The sequence below is a fragment of the Gopherus flavomarginatus genome, chromosome 3, assembly GCF_025201925.1.
Source record: "Gopherus flavomarginatus isolate rGopFla2 chromosome 3, rGopFla2.mat.asm, whole genome shotgun sequence".
Lineage (NCBI taxonomy): Eukaryota > Metazoa > Chordata > Testudines > Testudinidae > Gopherus > Gopherus flavomarginatus.
The window spans coordinates 94,109,194-94,135,621 of NC_066619.1; the positions used below are offsets into that span (position 1 = coordinate 94,109,194).

At 43.9% G+C, this 26,428-nt stretch overlaps 3 protein-coding genes across 10 annotated transcripts in view; 1 reads left to right on the top strand and 2 right to left on the bottom strand.

The window, feature by feature from the left end:
• LOC127046791 (uncharacterized) overlaps positions 1-26,428 on the bottom strand; it is a 541,802-nt gene that overhangs the window by 336,294 nt on the left and 179,080 nt on the right. The gene's annotated exons all lie outside the window — the stretch shown is intronic.
• The window catches only part of LOC127046786 (uncharacterized), a 396,910-nt gene that overhangs the window by 172,145 nt on the left and 198,337 nt on the right, over positions 1-26,428 (bottom strand). The gene's annotated exons all lie outside the window — the stretch shown is intronic.
• The window catches only part of RFX3 (regulatory factor X3), a 253,853-nt gene that overhangs the window by 104,351 nt on the left and 123,074 nt on the right, over positions 1-26,428 (top strand). The window contains exon 2 of one of the 8 annotated variants that reach the window (XM_050944277.1): positions 10,843-10,922. The exons of 5 other annotated variants lie outside the window; for them this stretch is intronic. The gene's annotated coding sequence lies outside the window, so the exon portion shown is untranslated. Of the gene's footprint in view, positions 1-10,842; positions 10,923-24,254; positions 24,313-26,428 lie in introns of all 8 variants that reach the window. 2 more of the 8 variants (XM_050944278.1, XM_050944276.1) reach the window with 2 other exon arrangements.

Below are 26,428 nucleotides of genomic sequence, written 5' to 3' on the forward strand. Positions count from 1 at the left end.
TATTCAGCCATGTTCACAGACGCATCATACCTTTGAAATTTCAATTCCCTTGAAATGCATTTGCACCCAGCCTCAAAGTAGAGTTTCAATATGTGAGGACTTGTAGTTACGATTTTTGGGTAGGCTGACAAATAGTGAAAAAAACAAAGTGGTATGTCTTGAGTATAGTGAAGCTTATATTCCAGTCCCCAGGATAATTAAGGCAGCATGCCAACTAAGCTGACTCAAATCTGCAAGTTGAGAGCCTTGGAAAAGGTTAATGGTGCTTAACCAATTAAGAGTGCAATATTGCCGTTTCATTAATTTGTCACAAAACAACTAAATATTTAAAATGAAGATATAGTTGACATTTTAAATTGCTTCCTGTGAAATAATGGTTGCTTTGTGTGTGATTTTTATTAAAGAAAGCATGATGGAGTTCTTGTGCACCTTCCTACATCTGTGATCTGTATCTTTCTTGACCTAATTTGCCATGTAATCATTCTCTCTGCCAAAGTCCCTCTTTAAAACTGCTTGGGGCCTATAAAGCCTAGTTCTCTCCTTAGAGAAGTGTTAACAAATAGTGACATAGACAAGAACAAATAAAAAGTCTGTACAAAAAAAGTGGAATAAACAAGTCTCATGCTTAATGCCATCAATCCCTTAGGTTTTTTGTTTCTTTCCTCCATCCATCCATCCTTGATATGTTGTCTATTTAGGGCCTGATCCTGCAAATAGTAACAAGCATATTACTTACTACTATGAAAAAAATTTGCAATCGTAATTAAAGACGATCATAATGTATATGGCACACAGGCCAAAATTAGAGGTGCACCGGCAGCCTTAATTCTGGCATTTTCTAATTTTTGAGTTTTTGACTTTGCAGCCTTAACGTTATTATTACTATTTATTATTATTTATTTTAGTGATAGATTTGTCACCGTTGGTTTAGAATAATGAGCGTATAAAAATTGGATTTAACCATACTGTATTTTATGGATAAAAAGTTCCAGATGGAATTCTTGATTTATCTTAATGTTTGCTACAGCGTAGTTGATAGCAGTTATTTTATAAACTGTTTCCTATGTAATAACTGAGTAATGATTATATTTATTTTTTTGTTTTGTTGTGTTTTTTAGCATTAGGTATATACACTAAGGTTTTAGAAGGGATATAACTACTGCTGTTTAGTTTTAGGCTACATCTACACCTAATGTTGTGTTTCAGTGTAGCCACTCGCTACAGCCATGGGTGGGATTTTACCATCACTGTAGCTAATCCGCCTATTGGAGATGTGTTAGCTAGGTTGACAGAAGAATGCTTTCATTGACCTATCACTGTCTACACTGGGAGTTAGCTGAACTTAACTGAGTCACTTGGGAGTGTGGATTTTCCACACCCCTGAGCCACATAACTGGGTTGACTTAACTTTTTAGTCAAGACCTGGCCTAAGTGTCTTACAATTCAATAACATATTTTTATTATTCGTTCATATTCATGAAAAATATGCTGCAGGAAGATGTGACAAAATGGGAAATATCTATTATTTTTCATAAAGAGTGTGCATACCTCTCTGTGTGTTTTGCTTATGATGGGTTCCTGGCTATGGAGTTACAAAGACCAAGCAGAAAAGGCAAAACAATGGCAAAGATAAGTTACTATCTTAGAGAATACCATGGCTTCTTAAGAGAACAATTGAGGGAGCTGTTAATTGAGGAATGCCCCTACTTGGCTGCCTTCAGGCTGGCAAGCCAGGATACCTCTAAGGGCTTGGCTACACTCAAAACTCCAAAGCGCTGCCGTGGCAGCGCTTTGAAGTGCGAGTGTGGTCGCGGCGCCAGTGCTAGGAGAGAGCTCTCGCAGCGCTGCAGGTACTCCACCTCCCCATGGGGATTCGCTTGCAGCGCCGGGAGCCGCGCTCCCAGCGCTGGGGCACTGTTTACACTGGCGTTTTGCAGTGCTGTAACTTGCTGTGCTCAGGGGTGTGTTTTTTTCACATCCCCGAGCGAGAAAGTTGCAGCGCTGTAAAGCGCCAGTGTAGCCAAGGCCTAAGATTCAAGTGACTACTAAAACATTGTATATGGTAATCTGCAGAAAGGGAGGGGGAAGTTGTCAGCTGCTGCAGGCTGACACAGACTGACTGGGAGTCAGAGTCTGAAGCGTTATGTTGGTCCTCAAGAGAATGGGGGGCAGCAAGGCTAAGTCATGTCTACCTGCAGGCTCGAGAGGAATTCCAGGTGTTGGTGAGACAATATGCGTACAAGTCTTTCTGTTGTTTTAAATCCATTTCTCTTAGCATTCTCTGCCTTTTGGCAAATAAATCATACATTGTTTTGAAGAAGCTGAATCTGGGTCATGCATACTATTAATGTCCATAAATTCCTAAAGGGAAACCCTTGCAGTTGCCAAAGTCACTGGGCCTGCTAGGTATCATTGCTGCCAACTGGGGAGGGGCAGGTGTAACTCCGAGATCCAGCCAGTGTGATTGGATCATGCGGTCTCACTTCAAAGAGCTGTGGAGGCATGGTCCTGAAACTTGAAAGGAGGGTTACTTGTGGGACTAGAAAAGTCTCAGAAGAGCCATTTACCCGGGGGTCACGACAGAAACTATTTGCTCATTAAATAAAAATAGTTAATGCTAGTTTGATTAATTGCTATCAGTTTTATAGTCTTATAACATTGGTAATAAATTGCTAATATTTATAATAGCTGAAGTGAAAGGTGCATAAAATAGATTAATTTGCTTTCTGCTTTTTAGAGCTGCACTTGGTCCCACAAGCAAAACCTGAGTAAAAGGGCATTGCCTGTGGGTTGTACATGAGAAATGAAGAGTGTGTGCCCCTATCCTTTGGGATTCTTTTGTGCAAGTGGGGTGTGAATCTGTATGGTTGAGTCTGGTATGATCAGAAGCTCTCTGTGGAATTATGCAATGGTTAAAGGGGTTGGGCCGGAGGATCCACTGCTGTGCAAATCCTCTTGTCTTTTGTCCACCCCTACTCCCCACATTCAGGGAAGGTGTGGGAAGAGGCGGGGCAGGGGCGGGGCTTCATAGAACGGGTGGAGTGGGGGCTTGCTTGAGGTGTCAGAAATGCAGCTCTCGGGCCAATGTACTAGTCCTCATGTGGCCCTCGTGGTCATTTGAGTTTGAGACCCCTGCTCTATGCCAACAGGAGAGAGCTCTTCTGATGGCATAATTACTCCATCTTTGCAAGAGGCGGAAGCTACGTTGGCAGGAGAGTGTTTTCCGCCGAGAACAGCAGTTAGGGTGCCATAACTTGCATTGCTCAGGGAAGTGGCTTTTTCATACCCCCGAGCTAAGTACATTATATTGACATAAGCAGTACTGTAGACCTGCCCTTTTTCTGTGCAGGAGAATTGTATGGCAGGGGCATTGGAGAGATGTTGGGTTTCTGGGGTGGAGAACCAGATTAGTTTGTGGTCTGTCAAAAGGGACTATTTGGATTATTTCCCTTTCATCTTCCTAGTCAAAGTCCTGTGAATTGTTTCTGATTTGCCATTCTTGCCCCAAGGCTATCTTTGCATGACAGCTCATTGGAATTTGATGAACATATGTCCACAGGAAGAATTTCAGTAACTACTTCCCTAGAGCTGAAAGACCATCTCCAGTACCAGCCTCCTGAGCTGTCCTGTCCCTGCAAAATGAATTTTCAGTATGAAATGAAGCATTAAAAAACGTTCAATATCTTATTTCTCAGAAGAAATGAATCCAAGATGGAGAATATGATTTTTGTGACTCTCCTGGTGCACTATGGTGTAATTCAATCCCAGAGAGCAGCAGCATTTGCCAATCTATACTGCTGTATTTAACCTGGAGAGTATCTACAACTAAGGCTATGTCCACACTGCACTTTCATCTGTAAAACTTTTGTCTCTCAGAGGTGTGAAAAAAACCATTCCTGACTGACAAAAGTTTGACTGATGAAAACCGCTGGTATGGACAGCACTTTTTTGGTGGGAGACACTCTCCTGCTCACAAAGCTATCGTCCCTCATTGGGTTGGTTTTATTTTGTCAGCAGGAGAGTGGCTACTCTGTGGCCTTGGCTACACTTGGAGGTCTGCAGCGCTGGGAGTTACAGCTGTCTTCGTACAGCTGTGTAGGGGAAGTGCTGGAGTGTGGCCACACTGACAGCTACCAGTGCTGCAGTGTGGCCACATTTGCAGCATTTGCAGCGCTGTTGGGAGTGGTGCGTTATGGGCAGCTATCCCACAGAGCACCTCATTCCATTTTGGCGCCGTGGGTTGTGGGAAGGGGACGGAAGGGTGCGGGTCATTCTGCTTCCTGTCCCAACGCCCCGTGATGCATCGCTTTGCATCCCAGCAGTCCTTGCTTTTCCATCCACGTTTGTGACTATCCCAATGATTTCTGTGCAGCGCGATTTCTGTGGGAAATGGAGCCCGAACTGCTGAGGAGTATGCTGATGAGTCTCGCCAGTACATCACGTTTGGCAGTTGAGCTATTCCTTAAGCTCCAAAGTAATGAGGAATCCAATGATGATTGTGAGTCGCCTGACGTGTACGACACAACATTGCTTGTGGCTTTGATGGAAATGCTCTGCACCGTAGAACGCCACTTTTGGGCTCGGGAAACAAGCACTGAGTGGTGGGATCACATCGTCATGGAAGTCTGGGATGACGAGCAGTGGCTGCAGAACTTTTGGATGAGAAAAGCCACTTTCATGGGACTGTGTGCTGAGCTCGCCCCCACCCTGCGACGCAAGGACACGCGATTGAGAGCTGCCCTGCCGGTGGAGAAGCGGGTGGCTATTGCAGTCTGGAAGCTGGCAACTCCAGACAGCTACCGATCGGTCGCGAACCAGTTTGGACTGGGAAAGTCGACCACTGGAGTCGTTTTGGTGCAAGTTTGCAGGGCCATTAATCGCATCCTGCTAAGAAGAACCGTGACTCTGGGGAACGTGCAGGACATTGTGGATGGCTTTGCACAAATGAGTTTCCCTAAATGTGGAGGGGCGATAGATGGGACGCATATTCCTATTCTGGCACCACCCCACCTAGCATCCGAGCACGTTAATCGGAAGGGGTATTTCTCTGTGGTTCTCCAGGCGCTTGTGGATCACTGTGGGCATTTCATTGACATTAACACAGGCTGGCCTGGAAAGGTGCATGATGCACGAATCTTTCGGAACACTGGCCTGTTCAGGAAGCTGCAGGCAGGGACTTTTTTCCCAGACCGGAAGATCACGGTAAGGGACGTTGAAATGCCCATTGTGATCCTTGGAGACCCCGCTTACCTGTTAATGCCTTGGCTCATGAAACCGTATACAGGGAAGCTTGACAGGAGCAAGAACCGGTCCAACTACAGCCTGAGCCGGTGCTGAATGTCTGTGGAGTGTGCTTTTAGCTGTTTAAAAGGGCGCTGGCGATCTCTGTATGGGAAGCTAGACTTGGGGGAAAGCAGCATCCCTGCGGTTATATCTGTGTGCTGTACCCTCCATAATATTTGTGAAGGGAAGGGTGAAACATTCAGTCAGGCATGGACCTCTGAGGTTCAACGCCTGGAGGCTGAATTTGCAGAGCCAGAGAGCAGGGCTGCTAGAGAGGCCCAGCACAGGGCTTCAAGGATCAGGGATGCCTTGAGGGGGAATTTGAGGCTGAAAACCAACAGTAATGTTTGGTGCCTTGCACAGGAGTGAAGTGCAGTGGTTACAATGTTAGTAGGAATCTGCTTTTCCTAAGCTGATTTGCAGTGCCTGTTTCTTTCCTGGGCTAAGGTATCTTTGACTTTCTGCAATAATAAAGACTGTTTTCAAAGCCAAGAATTCATTTATTGAAAAGAAAATAACTTTATTGACAGACACACAACATTTTGGGAACCTAAAAGGACAGCGGGGTGTGGTGGGGAACTGTACAGTCACAGGTTTGAATATGTCATGTCTGGAGTGCTGTGCAATGACTGCTACACTTCAGGATGCCTATACTGCATGGTGATGGGGGTTGAGTGCAGAGGGTAAGGGTCGTAGTTCTCAGGGCTGGTTGGTGAACCTACAGGTGTTGGAGGCAGCTGGTGGAGGTAAGAACCTGAATGCTGGGGAAGGGGGTTTGGAGCTGACATTGGGGCACAAGGGAAAGAGCTTTGGGACAGGGGCGGGGCCGTGCGGTAGTGCTCTGCCTGCATGGCTTCGAGTGCCTGGATAGAGTCCGCTTGGCACGCCAGGATACTTATCAGCTGCTTGTGCTTTTCTTCCTGGCCGCTGCGTTTCTCTGGCGGATGCTGCTTTCCCTTTCCCTCCAGTCCTGCAGTTTTTTATTCTCTCTGGCAGAGTGATCCAGAACTGTTTGCAGCAGCTTGTCTTTGCTTTTTCGCGGCTTCTTCCACAGGTTTTGGAGTCTTTTGAGCTGCTGTTAACACGGGCAGCTGAGATCTCAAGGTCGCTTGTGGAAAGGAAAAAAAGACTACAGTTAACAGAAGCAGCATTGTTTATATCTCAGATAGTTATTCCCACACAGTGAAGGAGTTTACAGTCTTCATTTTAGCATAATTTTCCCATACCAAAGAAAGCACATATAACCCACAGGAGCCCCGAAATGGTGAGTAAGGGGGACTGATTGCTTCAGGGCTGTGCTGGGGTTTCTGTGCGTTTGGGAAAGCAAACTGCTGCAGGGGACACCTACACTGAACACTCTCCCAACATTTTCCACAGGAGTTAATTCTGGAAGATATCTCGCTGCTGCAGATCACCTGGGAAGAGCAGGAGGGTCTTCTACAGCAATGCAGATTCTACCCTGGCCCCTATGCAGCTTGTCTGTGTGCAGCAATGGTCCCCCCACCCCTCGCGGCACAGTGGCGCGGACGCATTAGCCTGACTGGGACAAGGACCACAGTGGCTCTCCCTATAAACTTGCGGAAGCGCATTGCCTGCGCTCTGGCTGAAACTTTTGAAGAGATTACCGAGACCGATTACCGTGACATGATAGACCACATCAATGGGCTATTCCACATCTAGGCATGCATGCATGCATGCAGCCCTAACCCTCCCTTCTCTCCCGAAACATTTCCATCCTGAAAACAAAAGCTGCTTACAGGGAACCCGCTCCTCTGCTTGTCCTTCACCAAGTACTGGCTGCTGCGACTGGCTGCCTTCCTCCTGGCTTGAGAAGAGCTGCTGGCTGCATGCCTCCTAGGACTCCGGGGTGTCTTCCCCTACCCCAATACCCTCACTCTCGGTTTCCTCCTCCCCCTCCTCCGCCTCCACCTTCCCTGCCCCGCTCTGAAGTGTCCATGGTGGTCCTCGGATTGGCGGTGGGGTCACCCCCAAGTATCATGTCCAGCTGTTTGTAAAAACGGCAGGTCGTGGGGGCAGCACCAGAGCGGCGGTTTCCCTCACGGGCTTTGCAATAGGGACTCCGCAGCTCCTTCACTTTAATCCTGCACTGCACCGCATCGCATCCCGGTCATGGCCCCTTTCCAGCATGGCCCTTGATATCTGCCCATAGGTATCATAATTCCTACAGCTGGAGCACAGCTGTGGCTGCACAGCTTCCTCCCCCCAAACACTGATGAGGTCCATCAGTTCGCCATTGCTCCATGCTGGGCCTCGTTTGGCGCATGGAGACATGGTCACCTGCAAAGATTCACTGATTGCGCTCCACACCTGGCTGAGCAAACAGGAAAGGAATTTTTAAAATTCCTGGGGTATTTAAAGGGCGGGTCACCTGAGGCCAGGGAAGTAGAGTTTGAACTGATGAGCAGAGTGGCTGAGCAGGCATTCTGGGATACCTCCGAATACCTCTGAAGGCCAATAACAGCTTTTGGTTGTCACAGTGGTGGAGCAGCGCTGCATCACCAGCGCTGCAGTCGTTATTCCCCAGGCAGAGGAGGAGTACAACCAGCGCTGTATCCAGGGAGATACAGCGCTGTATGTGGCTTGCAAGTGTGGACGGTGAGTAAGTTGCAGTGCTGTAAAGCCACCACCAGCGCTGCAACTCTCCAGTGTAGCCAAGGCCTTAGTATCTTAATGGTACAGCTGTAAGGTTTACCGTGTAGACCTGGCCTAAAAGACTGTGAAAGGAATAAGTTAATAGGACTATGGTGGGACTACGGTGAGTAGAAAGCTCCTATGTTGTCTTGTGACTTTGACACCTTATCAGTGTTTCCTTTTATCAATAAAAGTAAGAATTTTGTGTAATAGTGGTTTGGGAGATTTCTTAAACAGCAGCAAGCTCTTGGGTCAAGAACCAACTTTTTGTTCTGTGTTTGTACAGAGTCTAGCGTAGTAAGGTCCTGATCCATGACTAGGGCTCCTAAGCTCTACAATAACAAAAATAAATAATGATGATGATGATAAGAGCAAATATCAGTTCTTCACACAAAGGAATGATCCGTCTTCTTTTGATAGGATTTTTGTTTTGTGTTAGCTGCAGAAAATAATTCTAACTGCTGACTTACTGTTTGGTAATGAATAGTAAAGTCTCATTTTAAGGGGTTGTTTTAACCCACTTCTAGCAGCACAGGGAGCACAGTAGAATGTAATACTTTGCATTATTCTGAAAGTGCTTCTATACAATAAGTGACCCATAGAGATACCCAGTAAAGCATAATGTGTTGAGTTGTTCAGTTAAACTTTGTACTCACTAGTAATGTGAGCATTCTTGTAAGATCAATATTTTCTTTTATCCTGGAGGGTATTTGACTTTTTCTAAGACCCTCTTACACCAGTCCCAGTGTTTTTAAATCACTGCTTCTCCCTCAAACTTGCTTCCATAGAATTCTAGTTTTGGAAAGTGACTGATACGCCATGTGGATCTCTGATCATCTGAAATTAGTTAGGCATAGGAGGGTTCTTCCTGAGCTTGGTATCATTTCCTCTTCCCCCACCAGACACTTGTTTACGTATCCCAAAACTGTTGTTCTCTAACCTGACATGACTTGGTTTTTGTTTATTCCTATAATTTGTGCCTTTTACTAGTTAGTCATTTTTGTATATACTGTAAGTATCTAGAAAAAAATTCCCTAAAAATCAGCCCAACTTCTAACTTTCTAGGAGCTCTAGCATTCTTGTAATAGCGGTACTTACTTTTGTAGCCCAGAAAGCATTTTTGATCTTTTCTAAATCTTTTCTTTTTCAATCCCATCTTACTGCTAAATATTATTCAGTAGAACCTCACTCATCCTCATTAATGGGGATGATCTCCAGTCTAGTATAGTGGGGTCTGTATTGTAGTGACATCTTTGCTGAATGGAACTAGTGTATTTACATCATGTTTCTCTCAGGGCTGTGGGATATTACTACATCTCCCTCTACCCTCTCCAGTTCCCTTTCCTCTACCTGATCCACCTTCACTGCACAATATTATTAATCCTGTTTCTCCTCCTTCCTGGTACTAAGATAATGGATGTTGGAGTAAATAATTTAACCTGGCCATTGTGCTGAGGAAGTATAGTCCAAGTGCCAGTGCTATCCCCTTTTATTTGTGATTGGAAAGGAAATAGCTGGGAGTAGTGCTTAGGGGAGATCGTATTTTGCTGTCAGTGATTGTAATATTATAACTATCACATTGTGGTTTCAATGACTGTAAGCTCTTTGGGGCAGGAATTGTGATTTATTACATGTTATATGGAATCTAATACAATGGGACCCAAACTGCTATCTAAATTGCTACATGAATCATGTGTAAGTGGGTCATATTATGAATTAGGCCAGCAATTCTCAAATTGGGTCGGGACTCCAAAGTGGGTTGCGACCCCATTTTAATGGGGTCATCAGTGCTGGTGTTAGACGTGCTGGGGCCCGGGGCCAAAGCCCTGGGTGGCAGGGCTCAGGTTACAGCTCCCTTGCTTGAGCAGTGGGGCTCGGGCTTTGGCTTTGCCCCCTTCCCACCCAGGGTAGTGGGGCTCAGGCTTGGCCCCCATGCCTGGGGTGGCAGGGTCTCAGGTGGGCTCAGGCATTGGTTGCTCCTCCTGGGGTCATGTAGTAATTTTTGTTGTCAGAAGGGGTCGTTCTCAAACTTCATTGCACTATTTCTGAATTAGGCCTTCAACTTGAAAGATCTTAATAACTTGATTCAGACTTTGTATGAAAAAAGCATCAGTTTAAATTTGATTTGAAATAAGAAGAAAAAATGGTTACAGCGCTTCTGTTTTAAAAAGATAGTTAAGCAACTTGTGCATGTCATCTGTATACAGATAATTCATTGCCAGCATTAATCATTGTCATTAGTTATCTACACCAGTGGTTTTCAAACTTTTATTCTGGGGACCAAATTGAATAAAATTGTTGATGCCCGTGACCCAATGGAGCTGGGGATGAGGGGTTTGGGGTGTGGGACGGGCTCAGGGCTGGGGAAGAGGGTTGAGGTGTGGGGGTAAGAGCTGCAGGGCGTGGCCAGGAATGAGGCGTTGAGGATGTGGGAGGGGGCTCTGGGCTGGGGCAGGAGGTTGGGGTGCGGGAGGGGGTCGAGGCTCTGGGCTGGGGGTGCAGGCTCTTGGTGGGGCTGGGAATGAGGGTTTTAGGGTGCAGGAAGGGGTTCCAGGTTTGGGGCGGGGCTCAGGGCTGGGGCAGGAGATTGGGGCACAGACTTACTTCTGGCAGTTCCTGGTCAGCGGTGCCCCGGAAGTGGCCAGTAGCAGGTGTGGCTCCTAGGTGGAGGTGCACGACTCTCACTCACAGGCACCAGTCTTCCCAAGTTCACATTGGCCAATTACCGGCCAATGGGAGTGCAGAGCTGGTGCTCGGGGCGAGGGCAGAGGTGGGGTCGAGCACCCAGGGAAAGCAGGGAAGTCGGCGCCTATGTCTAGGGATAACCCTCTGGAAAATGCATATCAAAAGGGTGACTGGACTATAAACGTGAGAGGCAAAACACTCTCTCTTTCTCTTTCGCCAAAGAAGACAAAGAACCAGCTCTTTGACTTCGGGGGAAATCCTGACCTGAGACTTTTGGTCAGCGCAGTTGCTGGGAACATCTGGTAAGGATTTACCTTGAGCCAAGTCTAGCTTGTTAAGTTTTAGCTGCTAGGAAGCATTTTATCTTTATTTCTCTTATAATCATTTCTGAGTTTAATACATAGGTTTTAAGTGACTACAAATATAATCTCTGTGTAGTTAAATAAACGTATTTTATGTTTAAATTAACTGGAGTTACCAAACAGTTCAAAGTAGCAAATTGTTGAATATTGCCCTTTACAGGGGCAATGAACCTTTAATAGCTGAACTGTCCAGGAAATGGCTGGACAGTGCAGAACACACGTTTTTGGGAAAATTCGGATCTGGGAGTTTGTTGGGTTCACCCTACAAGTAGTAAACAAGACTGATGGAAGCTAGAATGTGACTCATATCGGAGGGTAGCCGTGTTAGTCTGGATCTGTAAAAGCAGCAAAGAATCCTGTGGCACCTTATAGACTAACAGACGTTTTGGAGCATGAGCTTTCGTGGGTGAATACCCACTTCCTCAGATGCATGTAATGGAAATATCCAGGGGCAGGTATACATATGTGTGCTAGCAAGCAAGCTAGAGATAACGAGGTCAGTTCAATCAGGGAGGATGAGGCCCTGTTCTAGCAGTTGAGGTGTGAAAACCAAGAGAGGAGAAACTGGTTCTGTAATTGGCAAGCCATTCACAGTCTTTGTTCAATCCTGAGCTGATGGTGTCAAATTTGCAGATGAACTGAAGCTCAGCAGTTTCTCTTTGAAGTCTGGTCCTGAAGTTTTTTTGCTGCAGGATGGCCACCTTAAGGTCTGCTATAGTGTGGCCAGGGAGGTTGAAGTGCTCTCCTACAGGTTTTTGTATATTGCCATTCCTAATGTCTGATTTGTGTCCATTTATCCTTTTCCGTAGAGACTGTCCAGTTTGGCCGATGTACATAGCAGAGGGGCATTGCCGGCATATGATGGCGTATATTACATTGGTGGATGTGCAGGTGAATGAACCAGTGATGGTGTGGCTGATCTGGTTAGGTCCTGTGATGGTGTCGCTGGTGTAGATATGTGGGCAGAGTTGGCATCGAGGTTTGTTGCATGGATTGGTTCCTGAGCTAGAGTTATTATGGTGTGGTGTGCAGTTACTGGTGAGAATATGTTTCAGGTTGGCAGGTTGTCTGTGAGCAAGGACTGGCCTGCCACCCAAGGCCTGTGAAAGTGTGGGATCATTGTCCAGGATGGGTTGTAGATCCTTGATGATGCGTTGGAGGGGTTTTAGCTGGGGGCTGTATGTGATGGCCAGTGGAGTCCTGTTGGTTTCTCTCTTGGGTTTCTAAGAGTTCCAACAGGACTCCACTGGCCATCACATACAGCCCCCAGCTAAAACCCCTCCAACGCATCATCAAGGATCTACAACCCATCCTGGACAATGATCCCACACTTTCACAGGCCTTGGGTGGCAGGCCAATCCTTGCCCACAGACAACCTGCCAACCTGAAACATATTCTCACCAGTAACTGCACACCACACCATAATAACTCTAGCTCAGGAACCAATCCATGCAACAAACCTCGATGCCAACTCTGCCCACATATCTACACCAGCGACACCATCATAGGACCTAACCAGATCAGCCACACCATCACTGGTTCATTCACCTGCACATCCACCAATGTAATATACGCCATCATATGCCGGCAATGCCCCTCTGCTATGTACATCGGCCAAACTGGACAGTCTCTACGGAAAAGGATAAATGGACACAAATCAGACATTAGGAATGGCAATATACAAAAACCTGTAGGAGAGCACTTCAACCTCCCTGGCCACACTATAGCAGACCTTAAGGTGGCCATCCTGCAGCAAAAAAAACTTCAGGACCAGACTTCAAAGAGAAACTGCTGAGCTTCAGTTCATCTGCAAATTTGACACCATCAGCTCAGGATTGAACAAAGACTGTGAATGGCTTGCCAATTACAGAACCAGTTTCTCCTCTCTTGGTTTTCACACCTCAACTGCTAGAACAGGGCCTCATCCTCCCTGATTGAACTGACCTCGTTATCTCTAGCTTGCTTGCTAGCACACATATATATACCTGCCCCTGGATATTTCCATTACATGCATCTGAGGAAGTGGGTATTCACCCACGAAAGCTCATGCTCCAAAACGTCTGTTAGTCTATAAGGTGCCACAGGATTCTTTGCTGCTTTTATAGAATGTGACTGGAGTGTTGCTGATAGGCTACTGGGGTCAGAGCTGCTGGACCAGGGCTACAGCTATACTCAGACTCGGAGCGGAAGAAGCTCCGGGGGGCCGGGCCCTGCAAGAGTTTTCTGGGGCCCCCGGAGCGAGTGAAGGACCCTGCTCCAGGGGCCCTGAAAAACTCTCGGGGGGGGGCCCTGCGGTGCCCGAGGCCTGGGGCAAATTGCCCCTCCCTTCTGGGTGGCCCTGTTATGGAACTATACAGAACAAAGATGAACACAGATATGGGTTTAACAGTTTTGGTGCTTGCTTATCAAAGGAATGAATCAGAAGGCTAGAGGAGCCTGAATTGGTTAGAAATTAGAGCAGTTTACCTGACCATGAAACACCTGCAGACTGTCTGCTATCTTCATCATGACTGAGAATGACAGCTATGTCTTATGTACACCAATGTAGTGTATAAGAGTACCCCACTCTTCTGAAGAAGCCTATATAATACTTATCACAGCCTGGCCAAGTCTCCCTCTGGATGGACACCAGCTGCTGTGCTGTGTTGTGAATGGACCCAGCCACTGTTTCCCATATGTTTCTAAGCAAACGGGGTCTGTAGAGAACCTGGTCACTGTTCTTAGTTGTGGGTCTGTAAGCCATGCTCCCAGGCTCAGACTTCTAGTCTGAACCTTTCCTTGGGACATGAGAAACTGTTGTCCTGCCATCCCCAGACCCTGGAACCAGTGCCTCAAACCTTCCAGACATCCCTACTTGCTTACACAGACTACCTCAGAATTCCACTTAGGCTGTGGTTGGGGTAGCTGTGTTAGTCTGTACCGACAAAAACACTTTCACTCCATGCATCTGAAGAAGTGAGGTTTTTTACCCATGAAATCTTATGCCCAAATAAATCTGTTAGTCTTTAAGGTGCCACCAGTCTCGTTGTTGTTGTTGTAATAGCTGTGAGTATAAGGGAAACCAGACTGTTGAGCCAGCTAACCAATTAGACTACTAAAGGACCATGGAGAATGCACTCCATATGCAGGAGTGTTCATACAGACCACCAGGATATTGGGTACTGCAGTGGTTTAGACCTGTTTGTCTCAGCAAAAAATCAGAAATCTCTCATTTCCTCTCCCCACCCCCCAATAAAAGGATCTAACAGACAGGAAAAGATGCTCCTTTACAGAATCGGAGCTTTGATCGTATGTAAACATCCTCCTCCCAATTTTGCTCATTCGAAAGAACTATCAGAAAAATAAAACCACAGCTGTAGTGCACTTAATAAATAGTACTTTATTGGCCTAAGAGACTCGTTCCCAGACCTACTGGACATAGCCATTAGTCAACCATTGATACTAACTCTGAGGACAATGTATTTAGTCAAGGATGCACAGTTCACTCAGATTGCCTAAAATTTATAGCCTAAAAGCTGTGTGTCAGATGCTTATAAGAGAATTACTTCTCACAATTTATTTCCTTAATTCCAAAAAGCTCACGGTTTGATTTAGGACAAAAAGCTATGTGTTTTGCATATGCCAAAGTATGGGAAATACTGAATTGAGGAAAGGGATTTTAGGCCCTAGCTAGCCCAAATCCTCATCATCCTGGACTACTTGCAAAGCTAGGTGAATATTATCATTAAAATAAACCTCAATGAAGGTGCATGTTATTCAATAATAAACATCCTAAGTATCAAGAATCCTAGTATTGGTGCTGGAAACCCCGTTGTAAAAAGTTTCCTAAAGCAGCAGACAATATCAGTCTGACTACAATGCCAAGATCAATATCATGGAAAACTTAATCTAATCCTTCAAGCACTGACAAAACCATCATTTGAATTGAGGTGTGTGCGCGCCCATGTGCACAGTTGTCGGAGACTTTTGCCTTAGCGACTGTAGAGCATTAGTGGTTCTTCGTAGACCTTTTTTCTAACTAATCTGCGTGGTTGAACGAGCTGCTCGGCCGATGTCCAACAGATCCTTTTGAGAAGTAGAAAGCCTGCTGCCAGAGTGATCTACCCGGCCAAGTGGAAACAGTTCACCTGTTGGACCTTGGATAAAGGCATCCGGCCAGAGCGAGCCTCGTTGCAGCTGTTTTTAGACTACCTTCTGCATCTCAAGCTCCACGGCTAGTTCCTTTCATTGACCAAGGTCTACTTCACGGCCCTCTCAGCCTTCCATCTGCTGCTCGAGGACAGATTGGTTTCCACCCAGGACATGATGGCTGGATTTCTCAAGGGTCTTGAACTCCTCTACTCACATGTCAAGTACCCTGTTCCCCCATGGAACTTGAACCTGGTGCTGTTGCGGCTCATGGCTCTTCCTTTGGAGCCTTTGGCTTCCTGTTCTCTCCTTCTCCTGCCCTAGAAGGGTGCGTTCTTTGTCATTGTGACTTCGGCCTGTTGAGTCTCTGACGTTTGGGCACTCACCTTGAAACCACCTTATGCGGTCTTCTACAAGGACAAGGTCCAGCTGAGACCGCTCCTGGCTTTTTGCCCAAGATGGTCTCTGTTTCATTCACGCCATGACATTTACTTACCGGTCTTCTTTCCAAAGTCACATAAATCGGAAGAGAAGCGTAGACTGCGTGCCTTAGACGTTAGGTGGGCTGTGGCCTTCTACATTTACTGGAGGACCAAGCCATTCTGTAAGTTGACAGAATTGTTCATCGTAGCGGCTGACAGGATGAAAGGTCATCCTGTATCCACTCAAAGAATTTCTTCTTGGATCACCGCCTGCATTCGCTTCTGCTAAGATCAAGTGAAGCTGCTGCCCCTGGCAATTGTCACTACCCACTTGACCAGGGAGCAGGCTTCTTTGGCCCCTTTTCTGGCCCAGGAACTTCTCCAGGACATCTGCAGGGCGGCCACCTGATTCGCTGTCCACACGGTTACGTCCCACTACACACTTGCTCAGCAGGCCTGGGATGATGCTGGCTTTAGTAGGGCAGTACTGCAAGCCAGGAGGCTGTGAACTCAGAACCCACTCCGTAGATACTGGTTGTGAGTTACCTAGAATGGAATTGACATGAACAAGCACTTGAAGAAGAAAACACAGTTATCTACCTATCTTTCGTAACTGTTGTTCTTCAAGATGGGTTGCTCATGTCCATTCCATTACTCTCCCTCCTTCCCCTTTGTCAGAGTTGCCGGCAAGAAGGAACTGAGAGGGCATAGGGACAGTGGCACCTAATATATCGACGCATGAGTACGGCACTCAAGGGGACGCCACAGGTGATCCTCCAGATACTGGTAAGGCAAAAGTCTCCAACAACTGTGCACATGGGCGTGCACACACCTAGAATGGAGTGGACGTAAGCAACACATCTCAAAGAACAACAGTTACAAAAGGTAGGTAACCATTTTTTCTGTAGTTTTCATAATGACAAGCCATTACTGAGAATAGGCTCTGACTTTGCACTAAAAGTGAGTTCTATCTTCTACAGATCTCAATGTTTGTACTGCAGTCCTTTTGTCCAAAACATGGATGTGAAAACGAGAAGAACTGACACAAGCTAGAAATGAGTAGGGACATAAACATTCATAAGAAATCAAAGACATTTTTCATTCAGTGAAAGGAATAAAAACAGCAAAAATATCTGTCACCAAATAGCTGAAGTTATGCTTTATGGAAACATGTAAGGCCAGTGACCAGGCATTCTAAAGAAGGCCTACAGTCTATTATGTGAGAAAGATAGAAATTTCATGGATGAAATGAGCACAAGCAATATACAAGGAGATCTGTAAAACGGCTTCTGTACTGTGTTCAGTGTCTAGATATTGGAGACTAAAAGTGCAGGTATTTTCAGATATCACTTTTGGCCGACTAATCCTGCCATCAGTAGTGTTTTGTTGATTTATCACTCTTACTTAGCCTTCTCTATTCATAGTTTTTATTCTTTCCTGTGATTCTCCCTCCTTTGTTTTCTTCCACTTGGTTGTGGCCAAAACATCTAGTGAACAGAATAATGTCTGAGAATAGAAAAATGTGATAGTTGACTGAAATGTTCATTTCCTTTCTTCTAACTTTCCTACTTATGAGTCTGATCTTGCCTTGGGAGACCTTATGAGAGAATGTTAAAGAAATGTTTTTTAGAATTAGTTTTCCTAAGATGACATATTTGTAATGTTGATAGATTACCTAGCAGGATTAAATATAATTTTGATGCTCTAACAGGTTTTACTAATATGTTGCTACAGCTTTGGAAGCACTTTTTGGTAGGTCACAGCAAGAGGTCTATGCCATATCCTTTCGGCCAAAAGATACTGTGCTTAACTGGAGATGGGGAACCCTATTATGATGACTAGTGAGTGATACATGTATGGGAAATTAGAAGTAAACCAGTAATCAAAATTTCTAGTCAATGTGCCTTTTGTGACTCTTCCATTGGGAATTACCAGAAAGGGTCCATGCTTGTTTGTAGCTGTCTGTGCTTTTTCCTCTTGGGTCCAGGTACCGTAGTCAGGTGTGCATTAGTGATGTATAGATCTACAGAATCAAGTTTATTGACTTTCCCCAATTTCACAGCTATTCCTTCTCTCCTCCCTAGAACTCTCGAGATGGTGAACAAGCTATTTTGCTGAATAAAATATGTAAGATCAGTCCATATCTCAGAAATATCCAGCTGCCTACTCCTGTCTATTTTGTTATCCCTAAGTGAGTCAGAGGGGACAGACAATCCAGGACTATTTTTCTCCAAATTAGTTTCCTTAAAATTAAAAAAAAAAAAAATGTTTAAAACTTTTTTCTTTTCCCACTCAGAATAGTTCATTGAAGTTATCTTCTACCTTAGAAATAGATTAACAGATTCCATGGGCAGAAGGGATCATTGTGATCTTCTAGTCGACCTCTTGCATAACACACAAGCTATAGAACTTCCCCACAATAATTCCTAGATTATAGAAATAGGTGTATGCAGCCCACAAAATGTTAATGAAGATCGTAAGAGCTTATTTGAAATCATTATTTATTTGATTTATTTATTTAAATTTATACAAAAGATAAAAAGAATCCATAGTATTTATTAAGATTGGTTCACATTTGTAGTATGGCTCAAGAACTAAGCAGTCTGTATTAATTCATTTGTTGATACTTACATGTTCTAAGAATTTTACTTTGTTGTATAAGTCATTATGTTGCCTGAAATTCATAAAGAGAGTGTTGGTCATTCACTACTATGAGTAGGTAAGGTCTAAGATTAGGTTTTCATTCTGACCATTAAAAGCTTGTCAATATTGCATGTGATTAGAAGATTTAATTTAGTCTGGCTTCAAAGATGTTTTATTTACCCTTCTAAAGGAGAGAAAAGAAATTTCCTGCTACACTTGAAAGTAAAATTGCAAGCTTTTAGTTTCAGCATTCAATTAAAACCGAGTACCTTATTTGGTATAGACAATAACGTGTATGTAGTGGAATAAAACTTTACAAACTAGTATTTAGAAAAGTAAATTAGTTCAGAATGAAGGAGCCCAATAAAAAAGCAAATAGTTACTATTAAGCTGACACATTTATACAATACTATTTGATAGATAGTTGATAAGGTCAGGCTCTTAAACCATTCAGTCTGGTATGTAAAGTGTTGAAAACAGAAGGATCCCTACTGTGAAATTGAGTGTATTAAATAATCTTTAGGAAGCTTAACAAACAACGTTATTAGAGTACACAAAATTTGCAGTAAAACATGTATTCTTAACACAGTTGCTTTTCTTGGATTTTGCCTATTAGGCTGAAGATATGCTAATCTTGTCACATGCAGCAGCTGGGTTTGTGCAATAGTCTTTTCCTTCTCCTAGGGGTTAATTAGCCTTCTTTCAAGATGTGGCCTATTTAGCTGTAGATTTGTATGATTCAGCCACTACTGCCAGTACAAAGAAGAACTGTTAACAGGCGGGTGTGTCCTACTGCTTAATTAGCCAGAATAAAAAGGTCCTTTGTCAAACAAGCATCTGTTGCTTGTGATACACCTGACAGTCCCATTAGGCAAAGATGACTAGACTGAAATTGGGCATGTCTCTCCTTCAACAATATACAGCTTATTTACATATGTGGAGCATCACTGAACAACTGCAAGGATTTATTTAGTTTCTCAGAATGGATTAGTGTAACTGATAAATATCACTTGAAGAAGCCTATAAAAGAACTATACTAACTAAACTGCTCCAGGACATGCCACTAGCAGCAAGCCAGTGAACAGAGATGCTATAAATGTTGGATGTAAAGAAGAGCATATTTCATGTTTAAGGAAAATCCTGTGATGTGTGAGCAAATCATGTTAAAGAATTGTCCTCATGGTGTGAATCTGGACATTGTAGGTATAAAATCAACAAGGAGTCCGATGGTACCTTAACATCTGTTAGTCTTTAAGGTGCCACTGGACTCCATGTTGTTTTTGTGGATACAGACAGAGGCCATGGCTACACTTACAGCTGTACAGCGCTGGGAGTTACAGCTGTCTTCGTACAGCTGTGTAGGGAAAGCACTGCAGTGTGGCCACACTGACAGCTACCAGCGCTGCAGTGTGGCCACATTTGCAGCGCTGTTGGGAGTGGTGCATTATGGGCAGCTCTCCCAGCATTCAAGTGGCTGCAACGTGCTTTTCAAAAGAGGGGGGTGGGTGGAGTGTGACAGGGAGTGTGGGGGAGACAGAGAGAGTGGATTTTTGGAGCTGACACTGTGTCAGCTCCCTGCCTTGCAAGTTCTAAGGACTGGAAGATACACAGCACCAACCTTCAATCATTTTAATAGTTTCGACCCCTTCCCCCACCCCTCTCTTATTCATTACATGCAAATTATGCACTCCTAAATAGCCTTCAGACCCCATAAGCAGCTGCTCCAAAACGGACCCTCCCCTCCCCACCCCCGCCGCCGTGTTGCTTCTCTCCTCAAGCAAACGGCTGTGAACATTCCAAAGCAATTCCCCTGCCTGCCTCTGCTCAGCAAATATTAGCTGTGTTTGTTTTTTAGATAAGCAGCTCCGGGAGCCCGGAGTTCACAACAAACCGGAAGAGTGGCTGAACAGGCATTCTGGGATACCTCCGAATACCTCGGAGGCCAATTACAGCGCTTTTGGTGGCCACACTTGCGGAGCAGCGCTGCGTCACCAGCGCTGCCATCCTTATACCCGAGGCAGAGTAGGAGTACAACCAGCACTGCAGCCAGGGAGGTGCAGCGCTGTATGTGCCCTGCAAGTGTGGATGGTGAGTAAGTTGCAGCGCTGGTGGTGGGTTTACAGTGCTGCAACTCTCCAGTGTAGCCAAGCCCTAACACAGCTACCCTCTGATGATTGTAGAAATAGAGACAAACCAAAATACTTCTGAATAGATCTGAATTAAGGTGTTACCTTTAAATTATCCTTTTAGTGAAAATTGGTAGCTGCGTTTATAGTCCCCAAACATGCTTTAGCATTCTAATTGACCTACTGTTAAATCAACCTACAGAACTAATCAATTGAAGTACCTTTGGCAAAATACTAGTTAGGATGTATTGTAGTTCCACTGGAGAGAGAGAGACAGCAAGTTACATCCTTAAATGTAGAGGGTTTATTTTTGTTTTTGTTCTTTTCATTTACTAGATTCTTAAATTTGCAGACTAAGGCCCTTCCCTAGGAAGGCATCTGCATTAGATATTTTTCTCACTGTTGCCTCCATTGGTAGCCACTGGTGGGAGCAATGGTGGGAGCACTTGTGTAAATAGGGCTCCAGGCTGCTGCAGGTGAGCTAACCCCTGTTTCTTCTTCGAGTGGGGTCCCTGTGGGTGCTCCACTTTAGGTTAGCTAGATTTCTTTATAAAAAAAAATTGTTTTAGTAAGATAGTGAGTTTTTTTTTTAATGGCCAGATTTTCCTCTTTCCCCATTGGGGAAACTTTTATCAGACACAATGCTCAGCTCGCTCAGATTTAAAAAATGTGACTCTTGCCATGAGGCAATGCCTGTCTCAGACAGTCATTCATTGTGTGTCCATTGTTTGGGGGAGACCCATATCCCCCAAAATGTTCATATTGCAGTAACCTGAAAGCCAGGGTAAGGTATGACAGAGATCTCTGCCTCAAAATCATTTTAATGGAGAAGTCCCTTCAGCCTACTCCTCCAGGAGCAAAATCTACATCAGCAGATGGTTCCCCGAACAAAACTTCTGCTAATGGGAGTGCTTAGCCTTCCAAATGATCCAGGAAGTGAGCCACAACCTCCTCCAATAGGGACACTCAAAGAAAAAAGAGGTCCCTGGCAAGGTCGCTTTCTTTGGTGCCGAGTTCAAGTAGAGTGAGTACCTTTGAGACTCCAGGCGCCTCCAGCACCATCCTTCAGTGGACCTCTGCTGAGCCCTGCCATTCCAGAACGGAGTTGAGACATTCTTCCTCCACGGCACCGACCACCCCGGTGCGGGAATTGGCACCGAGATCGCCTCAACAGGCAATGCCACCCCCACTGGCATTCAGTCGTCAGCACCAATGGGCAGGCCAACCACGGCACCAACCATCTCGACAAAGGCACCTACCATATCCACATCAGTGGTACTGCCACCTCAGAAACATACTGCTCCACAGCAGTTTCTACAAAGCAAGGATATAGTAGTCTCCTCGCTGCTGCAATTACCCTTGCTCGGTACTGAGGGATCTCCGGGGCAACTAACTGAACAATTGCCCACTTCTCTGACTCCACATCCCTTCTCCAGTGATGAAGAGGAGAAAGTACATGGGAACCGTTTCTCCTCCCAGCACTCTTCACTGACAGGATGAAGACCAACATGGAAAGCTGCTGAGACCAAATGTCTCCATCCTTGAGATGCAGCAACGGTATGGGAAACCCTGGCTGGGTCCACTGATGATCTTTGTTGTGCCTTGCCCTGACTTTCCGGTTACTGCAATATGAACATTTTGGGGAGATATGGGTCTCCCCCGAACAACGGACACACAATGAATGACCATCTGAGACAGGCATCACCTCACGGCAAGAGTCACATTTTTTAAATCCAGGCAAGCCAGGCATTATCTGATAAAGGTTTCCCCAGTGGTGAAAGGGGAAAATCTGGCAATTAAAGAAAAATATCTCTATCTTACTAAAACAGTTTTTTTTAAATAAAGAAATATAGCTAACCTAAAGTGGAGCAGCCACAGAGACACAAATCTAGAAGAACCATCATTACTGCACATGGTGAATAACTACTTCTTCATCTAACCCTGCTCACAGCGTGACTACATGACGCAAAGGTTAAAGTTAAAACATTACCATCTGCCAGTGCCTTTCTCATGCTGTTGCTCTGATTGTTGATGCTGTAGCTTTTATTTAATTATTATTATTGATTATATTGGCGTAAAGCCTCACTTCAAATTGTTATTTTGTATGATCTCACTGTTCTGGTTCAGAAAAATCTAGGTACGTAGGTAGCAGAGCAGTAATTCAATAGGTGGCACTCTTTGCTAAGTAATTAAGGAACAGATGCCCAACATAATTTTAAGGACCATTTTGCTAGTAGAATTATTGGCTGTCAGACAAATTGTAAAATAAAGGAGTTGACCACTTATGAATATTAATGATTGCATATAACTTTTTTAATCAATAGTGTTGGTAATTCGTATGTTCTCTCCAAATTTCCATTACATCTGCCTGCCTAAATTTCAGGTTCCAAGGTTTCAGGTTCAGCTTCCAAGCAGCTGTATGTGTGCTATTTTATGTACATTATTTAATGAGATAATTTGCTTGATTCAGACATGTGGAAAATAATCCAGTATGTGGTCCTTAGGAGGTGGGGTGGAAAAGTAAATGCCCCAAACTGATTTGGGGAAAGAGAATTATATAAAGTATAATCTCATTTCTCTGTACCAGCCAGGAAAGAGGTGATTTCTGGCTAGAGAAGAAAGAAATAAGGTTATTGTTAGGTGGTGTGCACACATCCCTCTGTCCTCAGTTCCTCTCTGCCAGCAACACTGGGTCACAGAAATAGTCTTCCCATTGTCTTTGATGCTTTTTGTCATTTTTGAAATAATATTTCTTAAAACTTCTTGTGTGTGTTTACCAGATTTTATATTGAGAACTTTGTCTGCTCAGTGAGCCATACAAAATTGTAAATCTGTAAAAATCCCACTCTTTTAAGAGTTGAATGTCACATGACAAGATTTCTGTCCCTTGAAGACAGACATTCTTCCAGAAAATTTGAAGTGATGGACATTTTGTAGAAAAGCACGAAGGGATTGATATCTGTATCAAATGCATTTCTGTCATGTTGGGATAAAGGTTTCCTGTATGCTGTTTCTCTTTCGCCTTGTGTAATAAAGGAAATGAGATAAAAGGCTATCCATATGATCTCAGTAGGTATGAAGGGTTTGTCTCACCACTGGTACCTCTTTGTGGCCAGCTGTTGCTTAGTATCTCTCTCCTTATCCCGTAACTCACAGGTCACTCTGAGGCTGTGGTGGTCTCCCTCTTCCTGTTACATGGCCCTCTGGCCAGGTGATTTTAAAGTCTCTCCCCTTCCAGGGCAGTTAATGAAGAGAAATAAGAGGAATTAACACAAATGAATGATCCTTAATTGGGTTAAGGCTGTCTTCTTTCAGAGGGCATTCATTTGTCTGTGGCCCTAAACTGAGATCACTTGTAATAGAGGCGAATAGTTTTCTCTCTGGGAGAGTCAGCCTCTGGCCCTCCTTTCCTTCAGGGAGGGGCTGTTGGTCAACAGTCATCTGGGAAGTTCCTTCTTGCAGTTAGCCCTCTTTCAAGGAGCTGAGGACTGAAGGTCAGCTCTGCTCCCTGGTTTGCCATCAACTGACATGAGTGTCTCCCTCTTAAGTTCCTCCCTCCAATCCTAACATCTCTCATGGGTGCAATGGGGCGGAGCCACCCAAACCCACATTAAGTCTAGAGAAGTGCTAGATGCTTGCTTCAGGAGGGCAGTCTGTCTCTATACTGGGCCCTTAGCCATGCTGAGTGGTGCTGAATAATGCGTCACTTGTGTAACCTTCCTTTCTCCTTCACAAAGTTGTCTCTTCAGCACCCAGTGTAGGCAGTTAGTAAGCAGTAGCGATACCCAACTAATATCCAGATTCTTGAGCCCTTATTCAGACTGAGCAATACTTATATGAGTAATCCCAGTTTTGGAGGAAGATAATTTAGAAGATTCTAAAGATTTTTCCAATTGTACTGCTTCTGCCTTCCCTTGTTCCTCACTTCATCATGTTCATATGATTTTGTGCAGGCAGAGGAAAACTGAGGATGCAGGCCCATTGCAATCTTCTCTAGAACATTTGGCCATGGTAGGTCAGTGTGTGTGTGTGCTTGAAATCATATGTGAAGATCCTATAGTCTGGATTTGTGAAGGAAGTATTTTATTTATAGGTGATGATACTAGTATTCCTTTTCTCAGTCACAGTACTTTAGTTATAGATTCTAGAGTTTATGGCCAGAGGGGACTGTTAGATGTTCTAGTCTGACCTTTGGTATATCACAGGTCATTAAATTTCACCCAGTTATCCTGTACTGAGTCCAGGAACTTGTGTTTTGACTCAAGTATGTCTTCCAGAGAGACATCTAGTGTGGATTTGAAGATGTCAAGACATGGAGAATCCACCACTTCCCTTGGTAGTTTGTTCCATTGGTTAATCCCACTCACTATTTAAAAAAAAAAAAAAAGACTTATTTCTAATTTGAATTTTTCTAGCTTCAGCTTCTTGTTCTGACTTTATCTACTAGATTAAAGAGCCCTTTAGTATCTGGTATTTTCTCCCTATGAAGATACTTATATGCTGTAATGAAGTCATCTCTTGGTCTTCTTTCTGATCAGTTAAACAGATTGAGCTCTTAAGTCTTGCACTGTAAGGCATTTTCTTCAGCCCCTGTATCATTTCTGTAGCTTTTTTCTGCAACCTCTCAAATTTTTCAAAATCCTTTTGAAAATGTGGACACCAGAACTGTATGCAGTATTGGTCTCACCAATGCTATATGCAGAAGTAAAATCACTTCCCTACTTCTACCTACTGCTCCCCTGTTTACACATCCATGGATCACATTAGCCCTTTTTTTCTTTAGTATTGCACTGGGAGCTCACCTTGAGTTGCTTGTCCACTCTGACCCATAAATTCTTTATTAGAGTCAATACTTTCCTGGATAGAGACCCCCATTTAATAGGTATGGACTGCATTTCTTGTTCCTAGATGTATAATTTTGCATTTGCCTACAGAGTTTGTTTGTTTATACCAGGGGTAGGCAACCTATGGCACGTGTCTCAAAGGCGGCAAGCGAGCTGATTTTCAATGGCACTCACACTGCCCGGGTCCTGGCCACTGATCTGGGGGAAGTGGGGGGAGGCACTCTGCATTTTAATTTAATTTTAAATGAAGTTTCTTAAACATTTTAAAAACTTTATTTACTTTATATACAACATTAAGTTAGTTAAATATTATAGACTTATAGAAAGAGATCCTCTAAAAATGTTAAATTGTATTACTGTCACGCAAAACTTTAAATTAGCGTAAATAAATGAAGACTTGGCACACCACTTCTGAAAGGTTGCCGACCCCTGGTTTATACTATAACTTTTCTGAAACAAGAAATAACTGGCTTTAAGAAATTACCTGAATCAGCTACAGACTAAGGACTGACTCATTTCTAAGTCTCCACATTTGTTCCTTCATGATTGATTTCCTGCTTGAATAATAGACTACAAATAAGTCAGATACATCTTTGTTCATTAAGATTATTAAATAATAGAGATATTTGGGGCATAAGTGAGAGCAGAAAATGCCCCTAAATATTTAAATTTGTAAGTTTTTGAGCCTGCATTTTTAGGGGGGAAAATGTCTTCCAAACGGTGACTCTTCAGAAAGAAAAAAGTTTTTAAAAAAATATTTCTGTTGTTACATATTTTACTAATTGAACTTTTTCAATATACTTTGCTCATTTTATGCCAGTACTTTCTGAAAACTGGCTATATGGGATACATCATCATTTAAAATGCCTTTTTGTAGAAATGACTTATAGTTCTCTAGAATTAAGGACAGTCAATATGAATTGTGTTTGAAGTGTTCAGTTCAATACAGTGGTTATTGGAGGTTTTATAAGAAGGCATGTTTAATACTGGCTAAATAAAAATGAAATAGAAAATACAGTTTCTAGGGCTAATTATATTGTCTGCTGTATAGATAGCTTCAAGTGTCCAGATTTAACTGTTATGCAAAGATAAAGGGGTTGATTCTCCTCTCAAATAAGTTTTACCATGGCATAACTTCCAATGACTTTCATGGAGTTGAAACCAATTTATCCCATGTCAAATGGAGAAGAATCAGGTTAATTTCTCTAAAAGTTCTTTACTTCACAGCGGTAAATAGGTTCAAAAGCACCTTGCTACTGAACTAACATACACTGTTATAAAGC